A 13,683-nucleotide genomic window follows, 5' to 3' on the forward strand; every position below is an offset into this window, starting at 1 on the left:
ACTGAGTTGCAAGTGATCTGAACGTTTCATGATGATAGCACATTCCAATAGGGGGTCAAACCATGTCCCAAAGGTCACCGGGCCTGATGTCAATTTAAAGAAGTAGTCCAGTTACACCTTTGAGGGCTTATAACTTGGCTTCTGAATGTCCTAGAGCGATCAGGTTTGTTTTAGTGTACTCCAATCAACAGCCCCTACAACCACAAAAAGGAATGGAGTCATTAGCTCTTATGGTTTGTAAATGGCACCCAGAATTATGTTGCACAAAGCACAATTTCACATCATTCTGGGTCCATTTGTGTGAAAACAAGGTCCAATCAGGCTGAAACGTTACAAGAAGGTAGAATCTATTGAGTTGTAAGTGATCTGAACGTTTCATGATGATCGCACATTCCTATAGGGGGTCAAACCATGTCCCAAAGATCACCGGGCCTGGTGTCACTTTAAAGTAGTCCAGTTACACCTTTGTGGGCTTATAACTTGGCTTCTGAATGTCCTAGAGAGGTCAGGTTTATTTTAGTGTACTCCAATCAACAGCCCCTACAACCACAAAAAGGAATGGAGTCATTAGCACTTATGGTTTTAAATGGCGCCCAGAATTATGTTGCACGAAGCACAATTTCACATCATTCTGGGTTCATTTGTGTGAAAGCAAGGTCCAATCAGGCTGAAATGTTACAGGAAGGTAGAATCTATTGAGTTGTAAGTGATCTGAACGTTTCATGATGATAGCACTTTCCTAAGGGGGTCAAACCATGTCCCAAAGGTCACCGGATCTGGTGTCAATTTAAAGAAGTAGTCCAGTTACACTTTTGTGGGCTTATAACTTGGCTTCTGAATGTCCTAGAGAGATCAGGTTTGTTTTAGTATACTCCAATCAACAGCCCCTACAACCACAAAAAGGAATGGAGTCATTAGCACTTATGGTTTTTAAATGGCACCCAGAATTATGTAGCACGAAGCACAATTTCACATCATTCTGGGTTCATTTGTGTGAAAACAAGGTCCAATCAGGCTGAAACGTTACAGGAAGGTAGAATCTATTGAGTTGTAAGGGATCTGAACGTTTCAAGATGATCGCACATTCCTATAGGGGGTCAAACCATGTCCCAAAGGTCACCGGGCCTGGTGTCAATTTAAAGAAGTAGTCCAGTTACACCTTTGAGGGCTTATAACTTGGCTTCTGAATATCCTAGAGAGATCAGGTTTGTTTTAGTGTACTCCAATCAACAGCCCCTACAACCTCAAAAAGGAATGGAATCATTAGCACTTATGGTTTTTAAATGGCACCCAGAATTATGTTGCACGAAGCACAATTTCACATCATTCTGGGTTCATTTGTGTAAAAACAAGGTCCAATAAGGCTGAAACGTTACAGGAAGGTAGAATCTATTGAGTTGTAAGTGATCTGAACGTTTCATGATGATAGCACTTTCCTAAGGGGGTCAAACCATGTCCCAAAGGTCACCGGATCTGGTGTCACTTTAAAGAAGTAGTCCAGTTACACATTTGTGGGCTTAGAACTTGGCTTCTGAATGTCGTAGAGAGGTCAGGTTTATTTTAGTGTACTCTAATCAACAGCCCCTACAACCACAAAAAGGAATGGAGTCATTAGCTCTTATGGTTTGTAAATGGCACCCAGAATTATGTTGCACAAAGCACAATTTCACATCATTCTGGGTCCATTTGTGTGAAAACAAGGTCCAATCAGGCTGAAACGTTACAAGAAGGTAGAATCTATTGAGTTGTAAGTGATCTGAACGTTTCATGATGATCGCACATTCCTATAGGGGGTCAAACCATGTCCCAAAGGTCACCGGGCCTGGTGTCACTTTAAAGAAGTAGTCCAGTTACACATTTGTGGGCTTATAACTTGGCTTATGAATGTCCTAGAGAGATCAGGTTTGTTGAGTGTACTCCAATCAACAGCCCCTGCAACCTCAAAAAGGAATGGAGTCATTAGCACTTATGGTTTTTAAATGGCACCCAGAATTATGTTGCACAAAGCACAATTTCACATCATTCTGGGTCCATTTGTGTGAAAACAAGGTCCAATCAGGCTGAAACGTTACAGGAAGGTAGAATCTATTGAGTTGCAAGTGATCTGAACGTTTCATGATGATCGCACATTCCTATAGGGGGTCAAACCATGTCCCAAAGGTCACCGGGCCTGGTGTCAATTTAAAGAAGTAGTCCAGTTACACCTTTGAGGGCTTATAACTTGGCTTCTGAATATCCTAGAGAGATCAGGTTTGTTTTAGTGTACTCCAATCAACAGCCCCTACAACCTCAAAAAGGAATGGAGTCATTAGCACTTATGGTTTTTAAATGGCACCCAGAATTATGTTGCACGAAGCACAATTTCACATCATTCTGGGTTCATTTGTGTAAAAACAAGGTCCAATCAGGCTGAAACGTTACAGGAAGGTAGAATCTATTGAGTTGTAAGTGATCTGAACGTTTCATGATGATAGCACTTTCCTAAGGGGGTCAAACCATGTCCCAAAGGTCACCGGATCTGGTGTCACTTTAAAGAAGTAGTCCAGTTACACATTTGTGGGCTTAGAACTTGGCTTCTGAATGTCCTAGAGAGGTCAGGTTTGTTTTAGTGTACTCCAATCAACAGCCCCTACAACCACAAAAAGGAATGGAGTCTTTAGCTCTTATGGTTTGTAAATGGCACCCAGAATTATGTTGCACGAAGCACAATTTCACATCATTCTGGGTCCATTTGTGTGAAAACAAGGTCCAATCAGGCTGAAACTTTACAAGAAGGTAGAATCTATTGAGTTGTAAGTGATCTGAACGTTTCATGATGATCGTACATTCCTATAGGGGGTCAAACCATGTCCCAAAGGTCACCGGGCCTGGTGTCACTTTAAAGAAGTAGTCCAGTTACACATTTGTGGGCTTATAACTTGGCTTATGAATGTCCTAGAGAGATCAGGTTTGTTTAGTGTACTCCAATCAACAGCCCCTACAACCTCAAAAAGGAATGGAGTCATTAGCACTTATGGTTTTTAAATGGCACCCAGAATTATGTTGCACAAAGCACAATTTCACATCATTCTGGGTCCATTTGTGTGAAAACAAGGTCCAATCAGGCTGAAACGTTACAGGACGGTAGAATCTATTGAGTTGCAAGTGATCTGAACGTTTCATGATGATCGCACATTCCTATAGGGGGTCAAACCATGTCCCAAAGGTCACCGGGCCTGATGTCAATTTAAAGAAGTAGTCCAGTTACACCTTTGAGGGCTTATAACTTGGCTTCTGAATGTCCTAGAGCGATCAGGTTTGTTTTAGTGTACTCCAATCAAGAGCCCCTACAACCACAAAAAGGAATGGAGTCATTAGCTCTTATGGTTTGTAAATGGCACCCAGAATTATGTTGCACAAAGCACAATTTCACATCATTCTGGGTCCATTTGTGTGAAAACAAGGTCCAATCAGGCTGAAACGTTACAAGAAGGTAGAATCTATTGAGTTGTAAGTGATCTGAACGTTTCATGATGATCGCACATTCCTATAGGGGGTCAAACCATGTCCCAAAGATCACCGGGCCTGGTGTCACTTTAAAGTAGTCCAGTTACACCTTTGTGGGCTTATAACTTGGCTTCTGAATGTCCTAGAGAGGTCAGGTTTATTTTAGTGTACTCCAATCAACAGCCCCTACAACCACAAAAAGGAATGGAGTCATTAGCATTTATGGTTTTAAATGGCGCCCAGAATTATGTTGCACGAAGCACAATTTCACATCATTCTGGGTTCATTTGTGTGAAAGCAAGGTCCAATCAGGCTGAAATGTTACAGGAAGGTAGAATCTATTGAGTTGTAAGTGATCTGAACGTTTCATGATGATAGCACTTTCCTAAGGGGGTCAAACCATGTCCCAAAGGTCACCGGATCTGGTGTCAATTTAAAGAAGTAGTCCAGTTACACTTTTGTGGGCTTATAACTTGGCTTCTGAATGTCCTAGAGAGATCAGGTTTGTTTTAGTATACTCCAATCAACAGCCCCTACAACCACAAAAAGGAATGGAGTCATTAGCACTTATGGTTTTTAAATGGCAACCAGAATTATGTAGCACGAAGCACAATTTCACATCATTCTGGGTTCATTTGTGTGAAAACAAGGTCCAATCAGGCTGAAACGTTACAGGAAGGTAGAATCTATTGAGTTGTAAGGGATCTGAACGTTTCAAGATGATCGCACATTCCTATAGGGTGTCAAACCATGTCCCAAAGGTCACCGGGCCTGGTGTCACTTTAAAGAAGCAGTCCAGTTACACATTTGTGGGCTTATAACTTGGCTTCTGAATGTCCTAGAGAGATCAGGTTTGTTTTAGGGTACTCCAATCAACAGCCCCCACAACCACAAAAAGGAATGGAGTCATTAGCACTTATGGTTTTTAAATGGCACCCAGAATTATGTTGCACGAAGCACAATTTCACATCATTCTGGGTTCATTTGTGTGAAAACAAGGTCCAATCAGGCTGAAACGTTACAGGAAGGTAGAATCTATTGAGTTGTAAGTGATCTGAACGTTTCATGATGATAGCACTTTCCTAAGGGGGTCAAACCATGTCCCAAAGGTCACCGAATATGGTGTCAATTTAAAGAAGTAGTCCAGTTACACATTTGTGGGCTTATAACTTGGCTTCTGAATGTCCTAGAGAGATCAGGTTTGTTTTAGTGTACTCCAATCAACAGCCCCTACAACCACAAAAAGGAATGGAGTCATAAGCACTTATGGTTTGTAAATGGCACCCAGAATTATGTTGCACAAAGCACAATTTCACATCATTCTGGGTCCATTTGTGTGAAAACAAGGTCCAATCAGGCTGAAACGTTACAAGAAGGCAGAATCTATTGAGTTGTAAGTGATCTGAACATTTCATGATGATCGCACATTCCTATAGGGGGTCAAACCATGTCCCAAAGGTCACCGGGCCTGGTGTCACTTTAAAGAAGTAGTCCAGTTACACCTTTGTGGGCTTATAACTTGGCTTCTGAATGTCCTAGAGATGTCAGGTTTGTTTTATTGTACTCCAATCAACAGCCCTTCAACCACAAAAAGGAATGGAGTCATTAGCACTTATGGTTTTTAAATGGCGCCCAGAATTATGTTGCACGAAGCACAATTTCACATCATTCTGGGTTCATTTGTGTGAAAACAAGGTCCAGTCAGGCTGAAATGTTACAGGAAGGTAGAATCTATTGAGTTGTAAGTGATCTGAACGTTTCATGATGATAGCACTTTCCTAAGGGGGTCGAACCTCGTCCCAAAGGTCACCGGATCTGGTGTCAATTTAAAGAAGTAGTTACACCTTTGTGGGCTTATAACTTGGCTTCTGAATGTCCTAAAGAGATCAGGTTTGTTTTAGTATACTCCAATCAACAGCCCCTACAACCACAAAAAGGAATGGAGTCATTAGCACTTATGCTTTGTAAATGGCACCCAGAATTATGTTGCACGAAGAACAATTTCACATCATTCTGGGTCCATTTGTCTGAAAACAAGGTCCAATCAGGCTTAACTGTTACAGGAAGGTAGAATCTATTGAGTTGTAAGTGATCTGAACATTTCATGATGATAGCACTTTCCTAAGGGGGTCAAACCATGTCCCAAAGGTCACCGGATCTGGTGTCAATTTAAAGAAGTAGTCCAGTTACACCTTTGTGGGCTTATAACTTGGCTTCTGAATGTCCTAGAGATATCAGGTTTGTTTTAGTATACTCCAATCAACAGCCCCTACAACCACAAAAAGGAATGGAGTCATTAGCACTTATGGTTTTTAAATGGCACCCAGAATTATGTTGCACGAAGCACAATTTCACATCATTCTGGGTTCATTTGTGTGAAAACAAGGTCTAATCAGGCTGAAATGTTACATGAAGGTAGAATCTATTGAGTTGTAAGTGATCTGAACGTTTCATGATGATAGCACTTTCCTAAGGGGGTCAAACCATGCCCCAAAGGTCACCGGATCTGGTGTCACTTTAAAGAAGTAGTCCAGTTACACATTTGTGGGCTTATAACTTGGCTTCTGAATGTCCTAGAGAGGTCAGGTTTGTTTTAGTGCACTCCAATCAACAGCCCCTACAACCACAAAAAGGAATGGAGACATTAGCACTTATGGTTTTTAAATGGCACCCAGAATTATGTTGCACGAAGCACAATTTCACATCATTCTGGGTTCATTTGTGTGAAAACAAGGTCCAATCAGGCTGAAACATTACAGGAAGGTAGAATCTATTGAGTTGTAATTGATCTGAACGTTTCATGATGATAGCACTTTCCTAAGGGGGTCAAACCATGTCCCAAATGTCACCGGATCTGGTGTCAATTTAAAGAAGTAGTCCAGTTACACATTTGTGGGCTTATAACTTGGCTTCTGAATGTCCTAGAGAGATCAGGTTTGTTTTAGGGTACTCCAATCAACAGCCCCTACAATCACAAAAAGGAATGGAGTCATTAGCACTTATGGTTTTTAAATGGCACCTAGAATTATGTTGCACGAAGTACAATTTCACATCATTCTGGGTTCATTTGTGTGAAAACAAGGTCCAATCAGGCTGAAACAATACAGGAAGGTAGAATATATTGAGTTGTAAGTGATCTCAACGTTTCATGATGATAGCACTTTCCTAAGGGGGTCAAACCATGTCCCAAAGGTCACCGGATCTGGTGTCAATTTAAAGAAGTAGTCCAGTTACACATTTGTGGGCTTATGACTTGGCTTCTGAATGTCCTAGAGAGATCAGGTTTGTTTTAATGTACTCCAATCAACAGCCCCTACAACCACAAAAAGGAATGGAGTCATTAGCACTTATGGTTTTTAAATGGCACCTAGAATTATGTTGCACGAAGTACAATTTCACATAATTCTGGGTTCATTTGTGTGAAAACAAGGTCCAATCAGGCTGAAACGTTACAGGAAGGAATAATCTATTGAGTTGTAAGTGATCTGAACGTTTCATGATGATAGCACTTTCCTAAGGGGGTCAAACCATGTCCCAAAGGTCACCGGATCTGGTGTCAATTTAAAGAAGTAGTCCAGTTACACATTTGTGGGCTTATAACTTGGCTTCTGAATGTCCTAGAGAGATCAGGTTTGTTTTAATGTACTCCAATCAACAGCCCCTACAACCACAAAAAGGAATGGAGTCATTAGCACTTATGGTTTGTAAATGGCACCCAGAATTATGTTGCACGAAGCACAATTTCACATCATTCTGGGTTCATTTGTGTGAAAACAAGGTCCAATCAGGCTGAAACGTTAGAGGAAGGTAGAATCTACTGAGTTGTAAGTGATCTGAACGTTTCATGATAATAGCACTTTCCTAAGGGGGTCAAACCATGTCCCAAAGGTCACCGGATCTGCTGTCAATTTAAAGAAGTAGTCCAGTTACACATTTGTGGGCTTATAACTTGGCTTCTGAATGTCCTAGAGAGATCAGGTTTGTTTTAGTGTACTCCAATCAACAGCCCCTACAACCACAAAAAGGAATGGAGTCATTAGCACTTATGGTTTGTAAATGGCACCCAGAATTATGTTGCACGAAGTACAATTTCACATCATTCTGGGTCCATTTGTGTGAAAACAAGGTCCAATCAGGCTGAAACGCTACAAGAAGGTAGAATCTATTGAGTTGTAAGTGATCTGAACGATTCAAGATGATAGCACATTCCTATAGGGGGTAAAACCATGTCCCAAAGGTCACCGGGCCTGGTGTCACTTTAAAGAAGTAGTCCAGTTACACCTTTGTGGGCTTATAACTTGGCTTCTGAATGTCCTAGAGAGGTTAGGTTTGTTTTAGTGTACTCCAATCAACAGCCCCTACAACCACAAAACGGAATGGAGTCATTAGCACTTATGGTTTGTAAATGGCACCCAGAATTATGTTGCACGAAGCACAATTTCACATCATTCTGGGTTCATTTGTGTGAAAACAAGGTCCAATCAGGCTGAAACGTTACAGGAAGGTAGAATCTATTGAGTTGTAAGTGATCTGAACGTTTCATGATGATAGCACTTTCCTAAGGGGATTAACCATGTCCCAAAGGTCACCGGATCTGGTGTCACTTTAAAGAAGTAGTCCAGTTACACATTTGTGGGCTTATAACTTGGCTTCTGAATGTCCTAGAGAGGTCAGGTTTGTTTTAGTGTACTCCAATCAAAAGCCCCTACAACCACAAAAAGGAATGGAGTCATTAGCACTTATGGTTTGTAAATGGCACCCAGAATTATGTTGCACGAAGCACAATTTCACATCATTCTGGGTTCATTTGTGTGAAAACAAGGTCCAATCAGGCTTAAACGTTACAGGAAGGTAGAATCTATTGAGTTGTAAGTTATCTGAACGTTTCATGATGATAGCACTTTCCTAAGGGGGTCAAACCATGTCCCAAAGGTCACCGGATCTGGTGTCACTTTAAAGAAGTAGTCCAGTTACACATTTGTGGGCTTATAACTTGGCTTCTGAATGTCCTAGAGAGGTCAGGTTTGTTTTAGTGCACTCCAATCAACAGCCCCTACAACCACAAAAAGGAATGGAGACATTAGCACTTATGGTTTTTAAATGGCACCCAGAATTATGTTGCACGAAGCACAATTTCACATCATTCTGGGTTCATTTGTGTGAAAACAAGGTCCAATCAGGCTGAAACGTTACAGGAAGGTAGAATCTATTGAGTTGTAATTGATATGAACGTTTCATGATGATAGCACTTTCCTAAGGGGGTCAAACCATGTCCCAAATGTCACCGGATCTGGTGTCAATTTAAAGAAGTAGTCCAGTTACACATTTGTGGGCTTATAACTTGGCTTCTGAATGTCCTAGAGAGATCAGGTTTGTTTTAGGGTACTCCAATCAACAGCCCCTACAACCACAAAAAGGAATGGCGTCATTAGCACTTATGGTTTTTAAATGGCACCTAGAATTATGTTGCACGAAGTACAATTTCACATCATTCTGGGTCCATTTGTGTGAAAACAAGGTCCAATCAGGCTGAAACGTTACAGGACGGTAGAATCTATTGAGTTGCAAGTGATCTGAACGTTTCATGATGATCGCACATTCCTATAGGGGGTCAAACCATGTCCCAAAGATCACCGGGCCTGATGTCAATTTAAAGAAGTAGTCCAGTTACACCTTTGAGGGCTTATAACTTGGCTTCTGAATGTCCTAGAGAGGTCAGGTTTATTTTAGTGTACTCCAATCAACAGCCCCTACAACCACAAAAAGGAATGGAGTCATTAGCATTTATGGTTTTAAATGGCGCCCAGAATTATGTTGCACGAAGCACAATTTCACATCATTCTGGGTTCATTTGTGTGAAAGCAAGGTCCAATCAGGCTGAAATGTTACAGGAAGGTAGAATCTATTGAGTTGTAAGTGATCTGAACGTTTCATGATGATAGCACTTTCCTAAGGGGGTCAAACCATGTCCCAAAGGTCACCGGATCTGGTGTCAATTTAAAGAAGTAGTCCAGTTACACTTTTGTGGGCTTATAACTTGGCTTCTGAATGTCCTAGAGAGATCAGGTTTGTTTTAGTATACTCCAATCAACAGCCCCTACAACCACAAAAAGGAATGGAGTCATTAGCACTTATGGTTTTTAAATGGCAACCAGAATTATGTAGCACGAAGCACAATTTCACATCATTCTGGGTTCATTTGTGTGAAAACAAGGTCCAATCAGGCTGAAACGTTACAGGAAGGTAGAATCTATTGAGTTGTAAGGGATCTGAACGTTTCAAGATGATCGCACATTCCTATAGGGTGTCAAACCATGTCCCAAAGGTCACCGGGCCTGGTGTCACTTTAAAGAAGCAGTCCAGTTACACATTTGTGGGCTTATAACTTGGCTTCTGAATGTCCTAGAGAGATCAGGTTTGTTTTAGGGTACTCCAATCAACAGCCCCCACAACCACAAAAAGGAATGGAGTCATTAGCACTTATGGTTTTTAAATGGCACCCAGAATTATGTTGCACGAAGCACAATTTCACATCATTCTGGGTTCATTTGTGTGAAAACAAGGTCCAATCAGGCTGAAACGTTACAGGAAGGTAGAATCTATTGAGTTGTAAGTGATCTGAACGTTTCATGATGATAGCACTTTCCTAAGGGGGTCAAACCATGTCCCAAAGGTCACCGAATATGGTGTCAATTTAAAGAAGTAGTCCAGTTACACATTTGTGGGCTTATAACTTGGCTTCTGAATGTCCTAGAGAGATCAGGTTTGTTTTAGTGTACTCCAATCAACAGCCCCTACAACCACAAAAAGGAATGGAGTCATAAGCACTTATGGTTTGTAAATGGCACCCAGAATTATGTTGCACAAAGCACAATTTCACATCATTCTGGGTCCATTTGTGTGAAAACAAGGTCCAATCAGGCTGAAACGTTACAAGAAGGCAGAATCTATTGAGTTGTAAGTGATCTGAACATTTCATGATGATCGCACATTCCTATAGGGGGTCAAACCATGTCCCAAAGGTCACCGGGCCTGGTGTCACTTTAAAGAAGTAGTCCAGTTACACCTTTGTGGGCTTATAACTTGGCTTCTGAATGTCCTAGAGATGTCAGGTTTGTTTTATTGTACTCCAATCAACAGCCCTTCAACCACAAAAAGGAATGGAGTCATTAGCACTTATGGTTTTTAAATGGCGCCCAGAATTATGTTGCACGAAGCACAATTTCACATCATTCTGGGTTCATTTGTGTGAAAACAAGGTCCAGTCAGGCTGAAATGTTACAGGAAGGTAGAATCTATTGAGTTGTAAGTGATCTGAACGTTTCATGATGATAGCACTTTCCTAAGGGGGTCGAACCTCGTCCCAAAGGTCACCGGATCTGGTGTCAATTTAAAGAAGTAGTTACACCTTTGTGGGCTTATAACTTGGCTTCTGAATGTCCTAAAGAGATCAGGTTTGTTTTAGTATACTCCAATCAACAGCCCCTACAACCACAAAAAGGAATGGAGTCATTAGCACTTATGCTTTGTAAATGGCACCCAGAATTATGTTGCACGAAGAACAATTTCACATCATTCTGGGTCCATTTGTCTGAAAACAAGGTCCAATCAGGCTTAACTGTTACAGGAAGGTAGAATCTATTGAGTTGTAAGTGATCTGAACATTTCATGATGATAGCACTTTCCTAAGGGGGTCAAACCATGTCCCAAAGGTCACCGGATCTGGTGTCAATTTAAAGAAGTAGTCCAGTTACACCTTTGTGGGCTTATAACTTGGCTTCTGAATGTCCTAGAGATATCAGGTTTGTTTTAGTATACTCCAATCAACAGCCCCTACAACCACAAAAAGGAATGGAGTCATTAGCACTTATGGTTTTTAAATGGCACCCAGAATTATGTTGCACGAAGCACAATTTCACATCATTCTGGGTTCATTTGTGTGAAAACAAGGTCTAATCAGGCTGAAATGTTACATGAAGGTAGAATCTATTGAGTTGTAAGTGATCTGAACGTTTCATGATGATAGCACTTTCCTAAGGGGGTCAAACCATGTCCCAAAGGTCACCGGATCTGGTGTCACTTTAAAGAAGTAGTCCAGTTACACATTTGTGGGCTTATAACTTGGCTTCTGAATGTCCTAGAGAGGTCAGGTTTGTTTTAGTGCACTCCAATCAACAGCCCCTACAACCACAAAAAGGAATGGAGACATTAGCACTTATGGTTTTTAAATGGCACCCAGAATTATGTTGCACGAAGCACAATTTCACATCATTCTGGGTTCATTTGTGTGAAAACAAGGTCCAATCAGGCTGAAACATTACAGGAAGGTAGAATCTATTGAGTTGTAATTGATCTGAACGTTTCATGATGATAGCACTTTCCTAAGGGGGTCAAACCATGTCCCAAATGTCACCGGATCTGGTGTCAATTTAAAGAAGTAGTCCAGTTACACATTTGTGGGCTTATAACTTGGCTTCTGAATGTCCTAGAGAGATCAGGTTTGTTTTAGGGTACTCCAATCAACAGCCCCTACAATCACAAAAAGGAATGGAGTCATTAGCACTTATGGTTTTTAAATGGCACCTAGAATTATGTTGCACGAAGTACAATTTCACATCATTCTGGGTTCATTTGTGTGAAAACAAGGTCCAATCAGGCTGAAACAATACAGGAAGGTAGAATATATTGAGTTGTAAGTGATCTCAACGTTTCATGATGATAGCACTTTCCTAAGGGGGTCAAACCATGTCCCAAAGGTCACCGGATCTGGTGTCAATTTAAAGAAGTAGTCCAGTTACACATTTGTGGGCTTATGACTTGGCTTCTGAATGTCCTAGAGAGATCAGGTTTGTTTTAATGTACTCCAATCAACAGCCCCTACAACCACAAAAAGGAATGGAGTCATTAGCACTTATGGTTTTTAAATGGCACCTAGAATTATGTTGCACGAAGTACAATTTCACATAATTCTGGGTTCATTTGTGTGAAAACAAGGTCCAATCAGGCTGAAACGTTACAGGAAGGAATAATCTATTGAGTTGTAAGTGATCTGAACGTTTCATGATGATAGCACTTTCCTAAGGGGGTCAAACCATGTCCCAAAGGTCACCGGATCTGGTGTCAATTTAAAGAAGTAGTCCAGTTACACATTTGTGGGCTTATAACTTGGCTTCTGAATGTCCTAGAGAGATCAGGTTTGTTTTAATGTACTCCAATCAACAGCCCCTACAACCACAAAAAGGAATGGAGTCATTAGCACTTATGGTTTGTAAATGGCACCCAGAATTATGTTGCACGAAGCACAATTTCACATCATTCTGGGTTCATTTGTGTGAAAACAAGGTCCAATCAGGCTGAAACGTTAGAGGAAGGTAGAATCTACTGAGTTGTAAGTGATCTGAACGTTTCATGATAATAGCACTTTCCTAAGGGGGTCAAACCATGTCCCAAAGGTCACCGGATCTGCTGTCAATTTAAAGAAGTAGTCCAGTTACACATTTGTGGGCTTATAACTTGGCTTCTGAATGTCCTAGAGAGATCAGGTTTGTTTTAGTGTACTCCAATCAACAGCCCCTACAACCACAAAAAGGAATGGAGTCATTAGCACTTATGGTTTGTAAATGGCACCCAGAATTATGTTGCACGAAGTACAATTTCACATCATTCTGGGTCCATTTGTGTGAAAACAAGGTCCAATCAGGCTGAAACGCTACAAGAAGGTAGAATCTATTGAGTTGTAAGTGATCTGAACGATTCAAGATGATAGCACATTCCTATAGGGGGTAAAACCATGTCCCAAAGGTCACCGGGCCTGGTGTCACTTTAAAGAAGTAGTCCAGTTACACCTTTGTGGGCTTATAACTTGGCTTCTGAATGTCCTAGAGAGGTTAGGTTTGTTTTAGTGTACTCCAATCAACAGCCCCTACAACCACAAAACGGAATGGAGTCATTAGCACTTATGGTTTGTAAATGGCACCCAGAATTATGTTGCACGAAGCACAATTTCACATCATTCTGGGTTCATTTGTGTGAAAACAAGGTCCAATCAGGCTGAAACGTTACAGGAAGGTAGAATCTATTGAGTTGTAAGTGATCTGAACGTTTCATGATGATAGCACTTTCCTAAGGGGATTAACCATGTCCCAAAGGTCACCGGATCTGGTGTCACTTTAAAGAAGTAGTCCAGTTACACATTTG

The sequence above is a fragment of the Nothobranchius furzeri genome, chromosome 3 (genome assembly GCF_043380555.1).
Source record: "Nothobranchius furzeri strain GRZ-AD chromosome 3, NfurGRZ-RIMD1, whole genome shotgun sequence".
Lineage (NCBI taxonomy): Eukaryota > Metazoa > Chordata > Actinopteri > Cyprinodontiformes > Nothobranchiidae > Nothobranchius > Nothobranchius furzeri.